The sequence below is a fragment of the Pinus tabuliformis genome, chromosome 3_2 (genome assembly GCF_031772625.1).
Source record: "Pinus tabuliformis cultivar Carrire ecotype Pingquan chromosome 3_2, CPIR1, whole genome shotgun sequence".
Taxonomy (NCBI): domain Eukaryota; kingdom Viridiplantae; phylum Streptophyta; class Pinopsida; order Pinales; family Pinaceae; genus Pinus; species Pinus tabuliformis.
The window spans coordinates 127,985,771-128,006,916 of NC_142302.1; the positions used below are offsets into that span (position 1 = coordinate 127,985,771).

The 21,146-nt window shown below is 40.3% G+C and overlaps 1 protein-coding gene across 1 annotated transcript in view; it reads right to left on the reverse strand.

Moving 5' to 3' along the window:
- Positions 1–21,146, reverse strand: part of EMB2191 (Cytidine/deoxycytidylate deaminase family protein) — a 118,095-nt gene that overhangs the window by 34,151 nt on the left and 62,798 nt on the right. The gene's annotated exons all lie outside the window — the stretch shown is intronic.

Sequence of the window (21,146 nt, forward strand, 5' to 3'; positions counted from 1 at the left end):
CCTCATGGCTTAGGGAGACTCTCGAATTGTCGAGAGACATATTGCACCAAGGGGGACTTTCTGTGAGAGCAAGAAGCCGAACAGGTATCAAGGATACTTGACCCTCATGAGCACTATCATTCAAAATGAGCCTTCATCATTTAAAGAAGTCGTGAAGCAACAAGTATGGAAGGATGCTATGAATGAAGAATACGAGTCTATTATGAAGAATGATGTCTGCGATGTGGTTCCTAGACCCAGGACAAATCAGTGGTCACCTCTAAGTGGCTCTACAAAATCAAGCATGGAGTTGATGGAAGTGTTGAAAAGTTCAAGGCTCGCTTTGTTGCTCGAGGCTTCTCTCAAAAGGAAGATGTAGATTACGATGAGATATTTGCACCTGTTGCCCAATACACCACCATCGGCTCGATCATAGCCCTTGATGCCTCGCAAGGATGGAACCTACATCAAATGGATGTCAAGACCGCTTTCTTACATGGTTTGATTAAAGAGGAAGTCTATGTGGAACAACCCGAGGGGTTTGAGGTTCATGACTGGGAATCTCATGTATGCAGGTTGAAGAAAGCTCTCTATGGCTTGAAGCAAGCACCCCAAGCTTGGTATGAGAGGATTGATAGTTATCTGATGAAGTTGAGATTCACTAGAAGTGAAGCAAATCCGAACATTTGCTTCAAGGTTGAAGATGATAAACCTCTCATACTGGTACTTTATGTGGACGACCTCTTTCTGACAGGTGCAGACCCTCTCATTCACAAATGTAAGAGGGATTTGGCTTCTAAATTTGAGATGAAGGACCTAGGAGTGATGCACTACTTCCTAGGGTTGGAGGTTTGGCAAAAGCAAGGAGAAATTTTCCTATCCCAAGGAAAGTATGTTGTGAAGATATTGGAAAGATTTGGAATGGTGGACTGCAAGCCTGTGACTACCCTTCAAGAAGTTATGTGGTAGTGCTGCTGGACCTGAATTAAGAAATGCTTCTGAGTATCGTCAACTCATAGGAGCATTGATGTTCTTGGTGAACTCCCGTCCAAACATATGCTTTGCAGTTAATATGTTGAGCCAATATATGGTTGAGCCTCATCATATACATTGGATTGGTGCCACGAATCTTCTAAGATATCTTCAAGGCACAATCACTCATGGACTAAGATACACTGCCGAAGATGTGAGGCTGCATGGTTATTCGGACGCTAATTGGGCCGGTAGTGTGGTGGATCACAAGAGCACTTCTGGGTGTTGTTTCTCTCTGGGTTCTGCTTCGATGTCCTGGATGAGTAGGAAGCAGAAGTTGGTTGCCTTGAGCACCGTTGAGGCCGAATACATAGCTGTGAGTATGGCCTCCTGTGAAGTTGTCTAGTTGAAGAAGCTCTTCAGTGAGTTGTTTGGACATGTGCTAGATACCACCATGATCCTCTGCAACAACCAAAGTGGGATCCGATTATCAGAGAATCTCGTATTTCATGATCGCTCCAAACACATAGATATCAGGTACCACTTTATCCGAGATATGGTACAATGAGGAGCAATAAGGCTCCATCACATTGGGACTGATGAGCAGGTCGCCAATATTCTGACAAAGCCCCTCGGGAAGGTCAAATTCTTAGCCTTCCGAGAATGACTTGGAGCCATGGAGAGACCCTCTTCTGAGGGTCCTATATGATATGGACATTGAGCTCTAGGAGCTCCGAGGGGCTTGGGGTACTTCTTGGAGCGATGAGAAACCATAGGGTGAGTGGTTCAGCCTTCCCCTAGTGGTTTGTTGTGTACAAGGTGAGTGGTTCAGCCTTCCCCTGTGATACCCCATGGCAACATGTAGGCAGGATGACTGGTTCATCCTTCTCCTGCTGAGACATCCTACCCATGCAGTCTGGGACTCATGGGAAGTACCTCTCATCTGGCCAATGAGTAGGGAAATGAGGATAGGGACCATAGTACTACCGATGGACGCATCGTGTACTACTGTACTCCCTATGCTAGGATGACCGATATTGATCTGGGATCAATTGGAACTGACTTCGAGTCAGTAAGAGTGGTATGACACACTCTCTTTTGATTGGAACTGACTTCGGGTCAGTAAGAGTGGTATGACACACTCTCTTTTGATTGGAACTGACTTCGGGTTAGTAAGAGTGGTATGAGACACTCTCTTTTATCTAGCACTGACTTCGGGTCAGTAGAGAATGGTATGATACATTCTCGATCACTTCTTCTTCTTCATAGTTCAGTAGAGCAATGCAGCGCAGTGCATTGATGGCAAAGATAGTACCAACTGGCAGATGGATTAGCAGATGGAGTTCTCCCTAGTTGAGAGGGAGTGTTAAAATTGGCAACTAAGGCCAAACTCCACATGGATCATCTTATTTATGACAGTTGATATTTTGAATTTATTTGTATTATTGACAAATTGTCAAGGTCGGCCAGCAAACAAAACAGGTATTTTTACCCCTAGTTCATCCTCAACGTTGCATATAAAAGGAGGAGACCTCGAGGCTTTATTTCATCATCTCATCTCATCACATCTCTCTCTCCTCACTTGATTGGGTACGCTAATCTCGGCAGCAATCTCTCACACGTTTGAAGGAAGAAGGACACTTTTTGTTCCGCTATTTCACTGTGTTGCCCTACGTTGACCGAATTTCAGAAGGTTGTTTTTTGGGTTGCGTTGACTAGCATTGACCTCCCTTTGACTGCACTTTGGGTGAGGCATCTTCTCCTTGGCAAACCGCAGTTCTGGGCACGAAAACCGAGGTGATCTGTCCTCTAGCTTGACCAGCGTTGATTGCCCTAGTTGTTGGTTGCAGTTTGACTTCAGTTGACCAGACTTTGACTAAACTTTTCGAGATTGTTTTGGATTGTTTGGGTTTGTTGTTGGAGGCCGAAGTTGACTGGGTTTGACCGAGCTACTTAGAGGAAAAATTCTGCCCTGTTTGACCAGCGTTGACTTTTCTGGTTAGGGTTTTTGTGTTGCTGTCATAAATTATCAAATTTGTAAATTTGTACTATCTCTCTCTGCTAAACTATTGAAGAATATAAGAAGAATTGATCAAGGGTTCCCCACATTGGGGTTTGTCCCTGGCTGGTGCCACATCTTGTGTCCTCTTGTCTTCTATTGTTTATGTTTATGTTCTATCTGCATTTTACTATCATGCTGATGTGATTGCTAAACTGGATATTGATATTGGGCTAATAAAGAAATTGAAGTAAATTGCTCTTAAGCATAGAACATACCAAAAACTTAACAAATCGAGAGTTGTTCACAAGTAGAGTAGTGATCAACTCGACAGGAGTCTCGATGTGTTGTGCCCTTGATGGACTAAGGCACAACTAGTAAGAAGATTGATAGCCAAGGTTTAGTGGCCAAATGGACTTGGAGCATTGATAAGGCAGGAGCTGCAAGTCGGGAGCCGAAGGACCGGGCATGTACAGGGTACGACCGAGAAGAGTTGAGAAAGTCGACTACATCAGCCAGATGGTCAGAGTATCTTATTGAGGGTAGATTGGTTGTCGATGGATTGACACCAAGCCCCAGTTTTGTATCTTGTATCAGTGGATATTTGAGGGCCATTATCCCTGGTACGGGAGCCCTAGACTGTTGTATTACATGTTGTTTAACATAACGAAATTGGGTTATTGTACAAAATTGTGTAAAAAGTTGTCCATATTTTGTGCACTAGTAGATTTATTGTTGTTTATATTCTATTGTGCAAAGTCGTATCGTTGTGATTCTTGGTTTGGTAGCGTCAGAGATTCTAAGAGTCTATCCTAGACCCAAGATCGTGGAAAAACAACATGGTATCAGAGAAAATTTGAGCTACTTTGAGAGACAGTGAATCAGAGTGTGCACTACAAAGCAACTCAGAGGGAGTTGTGGATGTCTAGATCATGGAGCAAAGGGTTTGGTTGAAGACATGGAGATGTGGTCTTGACTAGCATGGCAGCGAGATTGGCTGGGAGTTCTAGTGAATTGGTGGTGAGCCTGGTGAACAACAGTTTGTTATAGGGATGATTGTTGATCATGGACTTCTGTTGATTTGTCATGGATAGTTGGGACAGCTTGAGGGTTTCTTGGGCTTGGACGAGATCAGGTTGATTGAGATGGTTTCATCTGATGGACTACAGATTGGCAAGCTACAGTGTTCATCGCATCGTGATGTTGCATATCCGAGATTGGAGGGATTTGCACAAGTAGTATTTGATCCAGGAGGATGAGTGCTTGCAGGACTAAGCCAGTGGAGATCATGTAGGCTCAGAGGGAGTCTATCCTCAGAGGGAGCAGCCTTATGGAGGTTTGGGATCTTCAGGTTCAAATGTGATGAGGCAAAGGCACTATCGAGGTTGCTAGGTTCATTCTACAGAGTATGCTACAGTGATGGACGCCAGGCGGGCTAGTGTTGTCGAATGACGATGAGTTACTTCCTAGTCTTGGAAGTACCTCCCTCGCTAAGAGGGAGTGTTGATTTTTGTAGCTTGGGAGGTACTCCAAGCCTTGAGGATCGAGGGTTTGGAGGAAGGAGCTCCACAAATGGCCTTGTGGGCTTGAAACCCAAGCTTGGGGTTTTGCACCCATCGATGTTGGGGACAAAACTATGGAGATATTTCGACATGTGATGGATGAGGATGATAGTACTCATCAAGATGAATCTGACGCATCAAAAATCATCCAATTCCAAGTTGTGGTTGAAGAGAAATGAATTTTTGAAGTTAATATGGGTAAATTTGTCTAGTTGGGCAGGTTGGCTTGAGGTTAAAGTAGTGCCCAAAGACAAATTCATTGGAGCCACTTGATGCCTATAAATATAGGTCAAGTGTGAGGCATTTAGACACATCCAAGAAGCATCTTTCATAGTTTACACATCAAAAAAGGAAGTGCAAGTGCGGGCAACGTGAGTGCAAGAACGCGCGAGTGCGGGCAACATAAGTGCAAGAACGTGCGAGTGCATGAACGAGAGTGCGGGAACGCACAAGCAGCAACACGAGTGCAGGCAACAAGAGTGAGGGTTGAGCATGTAGCAGATTGCACCAGGGTGACATAGAAGCTACGCAGGGCTAGGTATGTATTGTATTGATGTGTTAAGGTTGAATTGATGCTAGTGGATGGTGTCCTAGGAGAGGACAGTTTGGAAGTCTGTTAGCAGCCAAGAGGAAGGGTTTCCTAGGTGGTTGGATGCCCTAACTAGGAGCAAATGCTACAGCAAGGATTGGTCACTCGTGGTCTGTTGGAGGGTAGCGTGAGAGTGGACCAAGTGTGGATAGTGATTGGGCATTTATGGTCTGCTGGAGGACAGCATGATAGTGCCCAAGTTGGAGCCCGGTGTGCAACACTTTGATGGACAAAAGTAGTTGCTAGAGTGGCAGAAGTTGAGCTCAAGGTTTGATCAGCCAGAGGAGCAGTTTGTGCAGCCCTAGACTTGTGTGTGAAGGACATCTACAGCAGATGATGAGCAGTCCTCCTAGCCCATGTTCATTGTGGGAGATGGACATCTTACAGTCATAGGTGGCAGCCCTTTGTGCCCTATGTTGGTCTTCATTGGAGCAGAAGAGGAAGACCATAGTGGGCTGAAGTCCCTGAGTAGCTGAGGAGCAGGAGTGGGCAGATCGAGAGTTGTTCACAAGTGGAGATGAACAACTCGACAAGAGTCTCGATGTGTTGTGCCCTTGATGGACTAAGGCACAACTAGTGAGAAGATTGCTAGCCAAGGTTCAGTGGCCAGATGGACTTAGAGCATTGATAGAGGCAAGAGTTGCAGATCAAGAGCCGAAAGACTGGGCAGGTACAGCGTACAATCGAGAGGAGCTGAGAGAGTCGACTACATCAGCCAGATGGTCAAAGTATCTTATTGAGGGTAGATTGGTTGTCAATGGACTAACACCAAGCCCCAATTTTGTATCTTGTATCAGTGGATATTTGAGGACCATTATCTCTAGTACGTGAGCCCTAGACTGTTGTATTATATGTTATTTAATGTAACGAAGTTGGGTTAAAAATTGTAAAAAGTTGTCTATATTTTTTGCACTAGTAGATTTACAGTTGTTTATATTCCGCTTTGCATAGTATCATTGTGATTGTTGGTTTGGTAGCGTTGGAGATTCTAAGATTCTATCCTAGACCCAAGATCGTGGAAAAACAATAGTGAATGCACTATGTATTTTGATTTTAGAAAGAAGCCTCTCTCTCTAAATGCTTGTGTAACAATGGAATCTCACAGTTGATAAGATCAAAGTGTTTCAACAAGTCATATTGTTTGATTCCTAGCTTGAAAAGGTTATCATGCAAAACTCACTATAATGATGGGATGTTCGGATACTAAATCTGAAATTTGGTGCCTCCCTGGAATGTTAGGTATGTATCATCATCATGTTTTCATTCAAAGTTTTCCTTGGCAACATTCTTAACTTCAATGATCACTTGTAATCATTAAATAGCTTTGCCAATGAAGGCCAAGTAGAGGTCTGGTTGGAAAGTCTATTTTGACCTCTAGTTTGATAAAACAAGGGTTGATCTCAGTGTTCCCTAAAGGATAAAAAATCATTTATACAAAATGTACCTTGAAAGATTGTGAACTTTTGTATATTGGAAGATGTGAATGACAATGAACCAGATTTGTTCGGTTGACAATATGGACATTTCCTTGAAGTGCTACAGAAATTATGATTATGTAATGCAGAACTTTAATCTCTAACTAATTCTCCAATGAAGTTCTTCTCTGAGTTGGAGGGAGTTAAGAAAGGACATTGAAATAAACATAGAGTTGCCTTGGTCAAATTGTCTTGATAACCATTTGAAGAAGTTATTCAATCTTTGAAAAAGATCCTTTTAAGGTCATTGGTTGAGACAAATTTTAGATTGAATACATTTGGCTTCAGTGTCTTGAATATACTTTTGAAAAAGGGGCATTTAAAACGCTAGAGAGGTTGAAGCTCCTCGTTAGACTATATTTCTCTTAAAGGTCAAAGACAAAATATTACTACTGTTACAATGTTTCTGAAGAAGCCATGGTACTTGAAAAGCTGAGCCACTTCCATAATTGAAGATTGTCCTTACTAATTGTTTTGAAGACACTGAGATACCTAGTTTGGAAATGGCAGAGAGCAATCATCTCTGTGAACAAATTCTATCGATAAAATTTGCTAATGACTCTAAATAAAGTCTAGTTCTTGCTCATGCCTCTTGAAGTTTGTTCTTAATGAAGATGCTAATTGGAATACCATTTCTTAATTCTACTTACTGATATCAAGACAAAACATCCCAATGACATGATAGATTTCATTGTGGAAAGGAGAACTTGCACATTACAAAGATTGTTGAACTTGCAAAAGGTATCGTAAAACTAGGGTTGGTAAATCCGAAAGGGCTTAAAGTCTTGGATGGGAAAATCCTAGGGTTTGTGGATAAAACCCTAGATTTGAACACGGATTAATGTTTCCGCTGAAAATAAAAAAATAAAAAATAAAAAAAAAACCTAGCTCATGCAAGGAAGGAATGACATCATGCTGATAATGAGGATGAGGTTGATAGATTTGATGCAAGAAGACTAAGATCAAGAGGCAACTAACATTTCCTCATAATCCTCAAAAGATAAGTACCTTATATCATTTGGATTATTATTGTCGATGTTGTTTTACTATTAGTTAGCCTCTTGTCTTTGATTTTCTTTTGATGGGTTGTAATTGTTCTTCCATGGCCTCCTAGTGAAGATTGCAGGTACATAGTGAAGGCTTTGGCAGCACATGGAAGTAGTGGAAGAACGAAGCAAAACTTGTGACAAGAGGACTCTCCCAGATTCAGTGATTTGTGAGATCTTGTACTAGATGAGATTTGAGCTCAAAGGGAGCAGGCAGATCCGAAAATCTAAAGTATACCTTGACTGTGCCAAAAAGAAGTCAATGGTGACTTCCAAATGGATCTACAAGATCTAGCATGCAGCAGATGGCAGCGTAGACAAGTACATAGCGAGATTTAAAGGTTCTTCCAGAAAGAGGGAGAGGATCATGAAAAGACATTTGCTCCAATTGCTAGGTACACTTCTATTAGAATTATTGTTGCTTATGTTATGGAATTACATCAGATGGATGTAGAGGTCATTTTTCTCCATGAAGAATTTGAGGAAGAAGTGTACATGGAACCACCTCAAGGCTTTGAGGGTCATGAAGAAGTCTCCTAGAAGATTTCACCTAAGATTTGGATTGATGGATCAAGGTTGATGCTATATGATTTGTTTCTGATGGAAGCAGGACTCATGTGACAGAGGGAGCAGTCAAGGAGCCTTTTGTTAGCTTTAGATGGAGTTGACCTCTGAGTTCGAGATGATGGATTGTCATTAAAATTGCCAAGCTAGATAGTTGATATTCTAGAAAACAAAAGTGGCAAAGGGAGAAGCCAAGATTGCCAAAGCATAAGTTGTTTCAGAAATAACACCCAGTTAGGGTAACCAAGAAGTAATCGATCAGCTTCTGATTGAGCCAAGGCATGTGGCTCAACATGTGTTGAAGTACCAGCATGGTACATTTGTATGGCACAGTTAATTATGGTTCGAGATATGTCTCAAACAATACAACTACACAAATCAATGTTGATAATATCGACATCGGCAAAATATCAGCGAGGGTCCTAAAAACATCATTTCGGCAATATCGGTGAAAATATCAACAAAATATAGGAAAATATTGGCAAACATTTAAAAATGCATAATATTCATTTCTTTTCCGATTTGTAAACATATAAAACAACAACAACATGAAATAAAGTTTAAACACATTGGCACATAAATAAGAAGAAAGCACTCATATATATGATGTAATGGTTGTCAAATAAAAATGATACATCAAAGGCGATACCAAATCCTGTCGATCCCTGATAATTATCCAATCAAGGACTTAAATGTGGAGAACCAATACAAAATAACATCATATATATAAAAGTATCTCATCATCATGAGTTATATGTAGCAAAACAAACAAAACTAGCAGCTAGCTATCTGAGATCAGTGCCCTCTCCCACTTTTACGAGAAAAGATGATGGGTTGTTTGCCAGGCCTACCCCTAGCAGTAGAACGCCTTAACCCTGCACCTAATGTCAAATGATGATTGTTGGATATGGAGTTGTGCTCACATATATTTGTAGCAAATGGTGTTGTCGTTGATGCTCCCACAATCACCTCCTCGTGCTCCTCCTCCTCCCCAAGTCCTCCTCCTATTGTTGCCCCTGTACTAATGGTTCCTCCCTAACCATGTAGGTGACTCCTCCATGATGGGAACCTCGGACTCCACCCTCCACTTAGACAATACATCAATATTGTCTAAGAAAATGGCATCCACATCCAATGGTTTCTCTATTTGCTTCACTCGTAGTCAGAGATTGTAATGCACATACACCAAGTCATTGAGGCGTGAGAACTCCAACCTATAAGAGTCATAAAAAAATTAATGAGTCTTGACACTTGAGGGTCATAAATTACAATAAATGTAATTGCTCAGTTGAAGGTTGAAGCTCAAAGTTATAACCTGTTGCACTTCTTTGAGTGTATTTTCTCAAATACACTCCAATTGCACTCACACCTTGAAGAGCTATAGGTCTGACTCAAGATTCTGATGGCCAACTTTTGCAAATTTGGTGCCCTTGCACCATAGCTTTGCCACCAAACGTCTACGACATAATAAAGAAAACAAGACTTAGAAACTTAAAACATAATTAAACTTTCAAATAAAACATAATTGAATTTAATAAATCTAGAATTATAAATTAATAAATTGAAAATCCAAATGAGTGATGACTTGTCACTTACGTGGCATGAAGAGGGTCCTTTCATGAATAGCATCATCAAAGCCAAATAGGCCAACACCATCCTGATACATCTGTATCTCGCGATTGATTTTGTTGCGAAGCTCGACATCAGGTACCATCCTATGAATAGAGATATGAAGCCCTTCCATCACCTCTCCATCAAAATCAAAGCCGCATTTGTATGAAAATGCGAGATTGAGGAAAAGTGTTGCTGCATGAATGGGTCCATGAAGCATCCCTGTCCACTGACTATCAATCGCATCCCATAACATCATCTATGTATTAAACCCAATGGAAACCTTATCCGAATAATAAGCACGAATGGTCTCCTTGGCCCTATACATAACCTCATCCAAATAAGCCATTGTTGGCTTATCACCATCTACTAATCTCAGAATCTTTACTATAGGTTCACTAACTGAGCACACTTCTTCTACTCCTTGCCAAAATGTGTTAGTGTACACCACTTTTGCAATGGTTCTCCCATCCTATCTCCTGTTGTATCTATAATCCCGCCACTCATCAGAAACAAACATTTTCTTCAACTCAAACTGACATTGAGGTAAAGAATGAATAGCAATAAAATTGGTGGCAAAATGTGTGATTGCAAGGCACCGCAACTCCCTATTTCTGGTGTATCTCCTCATGAGGCTAAGAACAAAAGCATGATTATATATAAACTTGGGGATGCTCTTAGCCATACAATCACCTCCTTAATCAAGGATAGTTCCCCATATCCTCAAGCAGCAAATCGATACAATGTGTTGCACATGGAGTCCAGAACAATGTGCGATGTCTTTCCATAAGCATCTTGCCAATATCCACATAATTAGCTGCATTATTTGTTATGACTTGCACCATATTCTCCACACCAATCTCTTGGATGAACCCATTTAACAACTCACATATCAATGTTGCATATTTTATATGTGTTGATGCATCCACTGATTTAATAAACATGGTACATTTAGGACAATGTACCAAGAAATTTAGAAGGGTGTCCTACCCTTCCTCTCCGTCCAACCATTAAACACCATTGTACGTCCAGACACCTCCCATGTTTGCTTCAACCCCGCCAATTTAGAGTTGATGTCCTACTTTTCTACTTGAAGGATTGGCCCCCGCAACTCCTCATATGTAGCACTTTTGTACCCTGGGCCCACAATAGCAATAGCATCACACATTGGCTACCAAAATGGATTTTTTTGGTGATGCTGAGAGGTAAGTCACTCCAGAAAAGACACCTCCCCATAACTTTGTCTGCTTCTTGCTTCTTTTTTTAACAACTGACTTTATGGAAGGTTATGCTCCACGTCCAGTTCATGGAACAAAAAATGATGACCTCCCACTCCCAGTAACATCAGCAAGTGGCACTGTGGAGCCCCTCCCACTACCCTCGACTCAATATCAAAAGATAATATCGAGATCCCTAAAGATTTGTCTACGTGTTCAGCCTTGTCCATGGTTGTCTCTTCTTTCATTCTGTCTTTTTCCTCAATTGCTTCAAGTGCAACTCTTACAAGGTCAGCACTAGACTCCTTACAAAGCCCAACATCATGTCCAGGGAGTCTAGCCAGATGGTATTTCAATCACGTAACCCCTCCTGTCATTGTGTTCCCACACAATTTGCATTTGAGATATGCTCAATTTCTCCCACCATCAGGTTCCCCATACTACCAAAACGGGTCCAAGGGCTTTGACATATTTGTAGCGGATTAATGGAAAGTGTCAAGACTCAAAATTCAAACCTAGGGCACCAAAAAGACAAAACGTTGACATTAAACCCCCACTACACAAAAAATAATAGCCGCCTCATTTTAAAAAATCAATTTTTTACTACATTATTTGCAATGAAAAATGGCAATAAGAGGGTGCATAAGAAAGTTTTAAAAAAATGAAGCTTGTTGTCCAAATATGGACAAAACCCTTGCATTGGTTCATGGGCATGAAAATCATAACAAATGACAAAAAAACAAAGAAGAAAAATGTTGGTAGGCAAAGAGGCAAGCAAGCATAAGCCTAAATCTATGAAAAAAATCATTAATATAGGGGTTTTTAGGAACATACCTATTAATGGAAGAAATGAAGTTTGTCTCACTGATCTTGAATCTTTGATCCACAAAAAAGAAATGGTTGGTGATGATAATGGTTGTTTGATCCTCAATCCCTCCTTGAAAACCACCACAAAGATCTTCCCCTTCCTTCTCTAAGACCAACAAAATTGCTTTTGTAGTTGCGGCCCTGCGCGCCCGACATCCCTGATGATGGATGGAGTAACCATCTGAAACGTTGGACAAATCAAAAACATTACACAGTTCACTTCCGGAAATCTCCAACAATGATATTTAAGATCGTCGTGTGATATTTCGCTGATATTTTGAAAGTATCGCGATATTTTCCTGGCGATATTTCGTTTCCATCAAAAAAATCACGAAATATCGTGTTGATATTATCAACACTGACACAAATTCAAATTGGGCAGAGACTGCAGAAGACAAAAAGAGTTCATCGGGATATTGCCTCAGTTTGGGCTCTGTTATGATTTCTTGGATGAGTAGGAAGCAAACATTTGTCGCACTCAGTACTACAAAGGCTGAGTATATTGCAGCTCGGTTAGCCAATTGAGAAGCAGTATGGCTTCAGAAAATAATCGCAGAATTGTTTGATCAAGTGCAAGTGATGACCATGATTACAGATCGAAGCACAGTGAAATTTAGTACCAAGACATGGTACAGAAGGAAGCAGTATGGCTCCAATATTATTCTACTGTCAAGCAGATTGTTGACAAAGCTTCTATCCCAAGATGAAGTTTGTATACTTCAAGGACAAGCTTGAAGTAATTGAGCGTGCCTTTCTTAGCAAGAGAGTGTGATGAAATTGTAACATCAAGGATAATCATTCTCCCTAGGTCAGGTTGACCACGATTAGGGAAAATGGTCCAGAGTGTTAATATGATAGCATCAAGGATAGACATTCTCCCTATGTCAAGTATGTTGATCAGGATTAGGGAGAATAGTCCGATAGAGGACATTCATTCTTCCTGTGTCAAGTATGTTGACCAGAATTAGGAAGAATGGTCCTAGAGGCCCAGAATCACTCAGTTGAGTGGGTTCCTTTCAACATCAGGCTCAGAGTACTCTCCAAATAGGTTGAGTGAGCTAATTTAGCATCAAGCCCAGAATTACTCATGAAGAGTGAGGCCTTTGGAGATTCACCATGTGTTAAAGACATTGACCGCAATGATGTTGAACCAAGACTAATCAGTATACCATGTGTCAACGAGACTAGAATTACGGTGACTAGTTGATGCTAATGGTATACCATGTGTCAGGAGTACCGACCAGGAATATGGTGCACCATATGTCAGAGGTACCGTCTGGAATTATGGTACCTGATTAATGTTGTTGAATTACCATGTGTCAGAGTCGTTAACCATAATTATAGTAAATTAAGGAATTTAGACTTCTGTGATCCATAACATTGTTTAGATAATCTTCGGCAAAATCACATAACCAATCTTTTGTCGACGCGTTTCGAACCAACCAGTGTGGTTCATCGTCAGGACAAGTTCATAATTATAGTAATCAGATGATGTTGATGCTATGATGAATTGTTATAACCTTTTCTTAGAAAAAATTGTCAACAAGAGAACATCTAGACAGTCATTATGAATAACTCCCAAGCTAAGAGGAAGTGTTGAATTTTTGTAGCTATGGTCGGTCTTCATAATTGTTGTTTTAGCCCTCCAAATAAATGTAATAATATATTCAAGACATGTTCTTCATGTCGGCTTCAAAAAGAGGGAAATTTGAATTTTCAAATTATGTATTTTTGCCTCCAAAAATAAGGTTGGTTTCAAGTCGGCTCAGCCCTAGAGACATAACACTTGGGGTTCTCTTATCCACTATAAATAGACTACTCATCTTCATCCAAAGGGCAAGAAATTCGGACTTGATCATAAACATCCTGTTCATTTGTGGGTAGCAGTAGAGCAAATTTCTCTGGGGCAAATCGAAGTCTCTCAAAGGATGATTAAGAATCTGGGCAGACCAAGTTTTTGTAATGTTCCCGAGAAATTAATGGCCAAAAAAGGCAAAGTAGCCTATCAATCCCCGTAGGCTATAGTCCTTGATAAAGGGGAAAACCCCAAAATACCCAATGTTTAGGCAAGATTTGGGGCAGCTGGACAAAGAAACCCAAAGTTGGGTTTTTTGTAAACCTCACTCAATCAATTAAGAAAAAAGATCCCCTCAAGGAAATCTATAATACAAGAGGACTAGATTCATTTGCATCATGATTGTATTGGTTTTTCTTTGAGCATGAGGCTTTGAGGGTTTTTAAGACCCCTTTTCCTACTAATTTCGGTGGTGAAAGATTCCACCCTAGTTAGTTTTAGTTTTCTTTTGTTTCTACTTGTTCTGACACAAGGAAATTCTTCATCTAAGGCACAACAAGTATCTCAAGGCCAAGTCTGTAAGGTTAGATGTATCCCTCAAAAGCTAATTGTTGGACAGCTCGTGGTAATTGGTAGTCAGATCCCCTGTGGAAATTCGTCTGAAGCAGACCGCACTTATTGTGGATTTATAAGAGCAAAGGACACTTGGACTAGACGAAGTTACTGTGGCCTAGTGATAGCACTAAACCAGTGAATTTCCTGAGGCCGAAACATTGTAAAATTCACATCCTCCTCAGTAGATCGGATCCTCTTGACCCCTTAAGCACCGAAACATTCGAGCCAGAGGCAAGACATTAAGGGCTGGAATTCAGGACAGAGAAAGCTTCCAAGAGGATTCGTCCTAGGATCAAAGCCTACTAAACCTTTGCGTAGATCTCCTATAGCAGAAGAAATTCACTTGAAATAACTCGGATTCTGAACCACTGTCTGAGGTCGGATTGCAAGCAAATAACCTCTTTGTGCTTGATCAAGAAGTCTGAGTACCTAAGAGTTATTGCCTGTGTTAAAAAACCAGGGCACCCTCTATACAGATAATTACTTCTTATGATATTTATTATTTTAATCTTCTTCTTGTTATCTTTTTCCATCATAAAGCAATTACATAGAGGAGCTCAAGCTATGACCAAGACATTTTTCAATTTCTGGGTGCTTCCTTCTCAAGCTATGACCAACCTTTACTCTAGACCTGAGCTGAGTAAAAGACAGAGTGGGCAGGCTCAGAGCACTTTTCAAATTTTTATAAAAAACTTATATGGGAAGACCTCAATATTTTGGGTGAGGAGCTCAAACACAGTAAAAAACCTGAAACAGAGTATTGGGGATAAATGGGGCACACCAATCCTTAAACAAAGTCTACAATTTGAGGGGAGGATACTTGAAAATTCAGCCTAGATTAAAGACTATCATATGCAAAGGGACTCCACTATTATACTAAATATGGGGCTGAGGGTGGGGCTCTAGGCCCTAGAATACAAAAAGGAACAACCACCTCTTTTAAAGATGTATTAAAAATCAAACCTTCCTCTTCTGCAGAACAAATACAAAACACCCTGGGCCCATACATCGTTGAACAAATGGAGCTCCCCCAATAGTGGAAATTGATTTTGCAGAGGTAAATACCCTCTTCTCTACCATGCAAAAAAGGAAACCATTTGTCGATTTAATGGGTTTTGGCCAAAACCAAAAGCATTACATCAATGGATATTCTCCTCATGGACAACTAACTATGACCTATACCTATGCTCCAAAGGATTCTTCATTTTACATTTTGATACAGAGAAAGAATATGATTTTGTTTTAAATGAAGGGCCTTGGTTTTGGGGAAATGTTGAACTCTTTATAACCCCATGGTTCTCAGAATTTGATGCAACAAACATGGTGGTCTCAAAAATGTCGGTTTGTGTAGGCTCACAAATCTTCCTCTTTCTTTTTTGCACCATAAGGTTCTAGAGGATATAGGTAACACTTTGGGAAAATTCAAAAAGAGGGACAGTGACAGAACTGAGAAAGGCATTTTCACCTTTGCTAGAATATGTGTGGAGATTGATTTAAGAAAAGGCTTACTAAATCACATTATTCTAAAACACAAAGATATCCAGTGGTCCTAATTTATGGACTACGAGAACACAATTTTCAAATGTAGGTACTATTTCCAAACAAGACATTTGAAGAACAGATGCCACATATAAAAAAACTCCCAAAAAAGAAAATGGCACATAAGCCAAGAGGATGGCAATTTACAGACACACATACTTCTGAGGTGGAAGAAGAAGAAATCATGGAGAATTCAGAAAAAGAGGAAGGGGGCATTCAAGATCATAATGATACTACTTATAATCAGTGTGGGATAGTTTCCGTACCAATACAGGTAACAGAATTACAGCAAAAATTGAATCAGACGGTGGATGAAACAAGGGGTACAAAGTGGGCCCAGGTATCAGAAGGATCAGAGTCAGACAAAGAAAACCCACCAGAGTCATCGATGGGCGTTTTGGCCCTGGTTCCAGTGGATCCCAAGCTCGGGGTTTGGCAGTAGGTCCAGACGAGGAATGGAAAGAAAGAAAAGACTAGTGATGCATACATTACTTGTTCTCCCTAATTGTACTATATTTATTTTTACTTTTTTACTTTTTTGTTGGAAGAATGTAAGCATATACACTAGTAGTATAATCAATGCAATGATTAACCACACAAGGATCTGGGCAGATCCTTGATGAATGCACACTTCATGTGTGTATATACAAAATGTATTTTCTTTTCAATATGAATGAAAGTACAGGTTTCTTTTTGCAGGAAAAAAATAAAATGATGACAATAAAAATAATGGCCTCACCCTCCTAAGATTGGTTATTCATGGTAAACATCTTCACTCTCATTCCCCACGAACTGCAAAGAAAAATGAGTTAAACAAAACCAAAATCTGCACTTTAAGAGACTCAAACTTACCCCACTGATTTTTTCCAATTTTTCCCAGATTTTTCCAAAAAATCGCGGTGCTGATTTTTTCAATAATTGTGATTTTGTTGAGTCAATTTTTTGTTTGATGTTTGAAATCACAAAAATCGCAACATCATCGACTTTTCAGATGTTTTTCATCAATGATTTGAACTATCCGTTAATCAAATTGTTGGCCTTTGGAACCCCATTAATCAAACTAGTTTCCCTAAAATTTGAAATTCATAGTTGCATTGTTGACATGGCTAAAGGTAAGGTTCATAAACGAATTAATGAACTCGAATTAATGAACTCCTTCCAAAGGTCTGAAATATGCATGGGAATCTTCATCCTTTTCTTAGTTGAATCTCTTCATTCCTTATTATTTTGCATTTCTTCGCTCCATATTCTGATTTCATTCGTTTGCCTTTTTCCCAAGTCACATTGGTAGTCTATATTAATAAATGAATTTACAAAGCCCAAAGTGGGTCCTACCAAGTGGAGGGGTGTCATGTCATTGTACATTCATAAGTTATGTGAACGAACCATTTGAAGGCTTCCCAATCATTCTTTACCTTTGTGAATTTCCTTAGACCAAGGTTTCAGCAATCAAAAGACTTCTTAACAAATTTAACAAAGTCTTCCTTTGTTCAACCCCAACCCAAGCTTTCGAAGCTACAGGGTTAAGGAACTTCAAACTTTGAAGGCTTTATAAACTACTTACCAAAGCCCTTTTCCTATTCATCTTTTTCTTTTCTGAACTTCCATGGAGTAAGTTATATTACAAGGGTGTTTATTCTCCCTTTCAAACTTTGAAATGAGCCCAAACAAAACTAAAAGAATTGAACTTGAAGATATGTTTGGTTTTATGCAAAATTGTTGTAAACCCCTGGGATGATAATACATCAAAATGTTAATAACATTTGTAAAACATCCAAGAGAGTCATGTAAGAGGCATTTCAGGCATACTCCCTGTTACCCATCCATATACATGGGTAACCATAGCAGGAATTTTTTCTCCTATGATGCAGATTTCCAACTAGCAGCTACACACATTCTTCATTCTCCACAATAGAGATCAATGTAGAGATGATGACCAGCATTCTCCACATACAGCAGCCCCTCAAATGCCTCTTGCTCCTAATATGCTCAGCTCATCAACATACTCAATCGATAATGGTGGTTCAACACACATGAGGTACTTTAATCATTGTTTCATACAAAGTGTTTACATTTGATGTATTAGGCATTTCAATAAGGCTCATGGGTTGAAGTCAAAAAATGAATCATGATGCTTAGAAATTATGCGTGTTGTCTTATTTCATCTTGGTGGTTATCGATTCCTTCTAGTCCAGTGTGCCCACCTCGGCACTTTTCTTTCACTATCCAAGAGGAGCACAAATAGGAGGCCTAGATTGAGATATCATGACCATATCCTTCTGTACTTAGCACTTTCCATTTGTCCTTTTCATTGTCCTTTCTTTCGAGTTCGTTGTTGTCAATCATTCATACTAGATCTCTGCTTGTCTCATCCTATGAGAAGAAGGGGATTGGAAATGTCCAAAGCCTGATGCAGTTGCAAGAAAGAATAAAAGAGCATGTGCCAAAAGTTAAATGCAAAATAATGGCAAGGAACGAATTGTAGTCAAAAGCCAAGTTAGCTTGAGCTCTATCCACTCATGTGAGGCCATCACCCTAGTCCCATGCATATCATGTCTATCAAAGGGACTTAAAACAACATCACAACCCCTATGAGCAATGAACTATCAATTCTAAAAGGAGCATTCAGAGGAAAACTGTTAAATTTAGGTTAATATGATCTTTGTTTGAACAATTGCTTCAATGAATCATATGAGCCCAAAATTACTTCCATTTCCTTTAATAGCAATCACATAAATTATTATCCATTGACAGTAATTGAGGAAAGGACATGAGAAATCATATGCAGAAGACAAGCCAAGACAAGAGAACATAGAAATTGGCTCAAGCCAGGGAAAAACCCCAGGATCAAATCTTCTTATTATTAATATCAAATGTTCAGCAGGGAGAGAGAGAGTACAATTTTGTAGATCCAATGTCACTGCCCATAGACAGACAAATTGACCAAGCAATACTGCTATTTGCATTTTATCCTCAGCAGACAAATTGTGCCCATGATCAATGATGATCATGGCATCAACAAATCAGTCCTTCTTGGGATCGTACTTCTTCAGCAGCAGACTGTATTGTAGATAGGGTTCATATAGACCTCCATTCAAGATGGTGGCTCTTCTTCTAATATATTCTGACCATACTCTAGACTGATCTGGGCTTGATCCAGTCCTCAAGTTACCCACAAGACCCACATGCTGTTCAATACAATGTCTGTGGCATATACCAGTTAGATACTTACCCTACTTACCCTGGACTAAGCTCCTTTAGATCTGCGGCCTGCCTGAAACCATCTTTGAGTGTTGCAGGCTACTTGCACAAAGGAAACCTTACATAAAACAACCCAGAAACAGCGGCTGCCCTCCTGTAGGATCTCGGCCTGCAAAAGAAGAAAGACACAGCCCTGAACAGTCATCAAGCTAGCCCATACTTACCTCTACCAGCCTTGGCCTCCTGCCAAAGGAAGTCAGCCCATAAAACAGTCCAATCAAGACGTCAATCTGCCCTCTCCCCTTCACTGGAGCTATCCTTCCATCTGCGATTATTTTATATACCCTCCTGGGCCATGCTACAATTCACCGGGCTGCTACACAAGGAGTCTTGATCACAGATCCCAAAAATACATCCTCTGTCCAGGCTGCGGTGTACTCCTGGTGCCTGCGGTTTAGAGAGAAGACCCAACACTAGGCCTCTTGGTCCTCCAATGAGTTACTCCAGCCTTGCTGTAGCTACAGCAAGCTCTGCGGCCCAGAACAAATGGTAAATAACACTTGAAATTAGCACAGAATGGCTCTCACTTACCTCTGAAATCTCGGCCCTGTTCCTCCAAGAGATCCACACCAAAACGTCAAGACAATCCTCCCCAAACTTCAGTCCTGCGATGTTTCAGATATGTCTCCAATGAGGATGGAGGATGCCTATATATACAAAATAGATATGTAGATTTGCCCTTTTGGAGGTGAAGCCAACCTAGACACTTGGAGGAAAATTCAAATTTCAAATTTTCAATTTTTCCCGCCTTGATAAGGTCACGCCTTATAGAATTTCTTTTTGAATATAAAAATATTTTTCCTTATCCAAATTTGGAGATCTTTAGGTCAATTTTGATCCTCTCGTAAAGAGGAATTTAATGCAAGGATTATCTTCATTAGATGAGCTGTCCAAAGTGGAATTTGGCCCTAGTTGCCAATTTTAACAAAAACTCAATGAAGCTTGTTAAACAAGCTAATCAAATAAAGTAAAAGACTATTTAAGGGGTGGAAAAAGCAGTGTCGAGGAAAGGATAACTCAAGTACTACAAGTACTCCCTCTTCAAAGGCGCTCATGGATGAAGGTCTTGCATAAACCATGTATAAGACTATGACACCACTTCTGAAGTCCACCCTTAACCATATCACTTATCACATGCACTTATTGATTGAAAGGTCGGCCTAGTAACTATTCCTCCACTAGAGCCTTTTCTTTCATTTTCATTTGGAAGCACCTTAATAGGGGTAGTTGATAACCCTCCCACACCTACAATTTGGAAACTTGCATAAGGTCATAAGCTAATGAGAAGTTTGAAGAACATACCTAATGTGATTTAGGTATGTGGCTTTTGCGTTAAATATGACTCACTTTTTGTGTCAGATTGACTCTTGTATGCATGTTAGTTGATCCCAATTGATTCCTTGAACCATCTTTGATGATGTCACATGCCCCTTGATTTGATGATGGATGTTGAAGCCTTGATGATAAATGTTGGATGCTGTGATAGCTTGGCACCATCCTAAACACACCCCCTCACACATAAGACCATTGATGTTGCACCTTGAAGCTAGGACATTGCATGGATGAACGACGTTGCATGGATGAACTTGATGTATCACTTGGAAAGGGCACAGAGCCCCTTGATGATATTGCACCTCCTTGATGGAATGGACGCTTAGGTCAATGACATGGCACTTGATGATGATCATACACCTCTATAGAGAGGTCATGAGTGACTTTCTCGTGATGAAATCATAATGATGATGGAGGGCATTGCACATATGATATGGCATCACACTGGATGGGGCATTTGATGAGGAGGGGGCACCTTTTGATGATGTGTTGTCCTATGATGAGGAGACAGGACTTTTGGAGAAATGGAGCACCATTTGATGAGGATAAATGACCTTTGGAGCATTTGCACCCTTATTAAGGATGGTGTCACCCTCATGAGGTTTCTACACTCACATGTGTGGCATTTTTTTGGATATTTTTACGTTTTAGCATTATATCTTTCTGTTGGAGGCTATTTTGGGGATCGACTTAAGACATGTCCACCTTGTATCATAGATTATC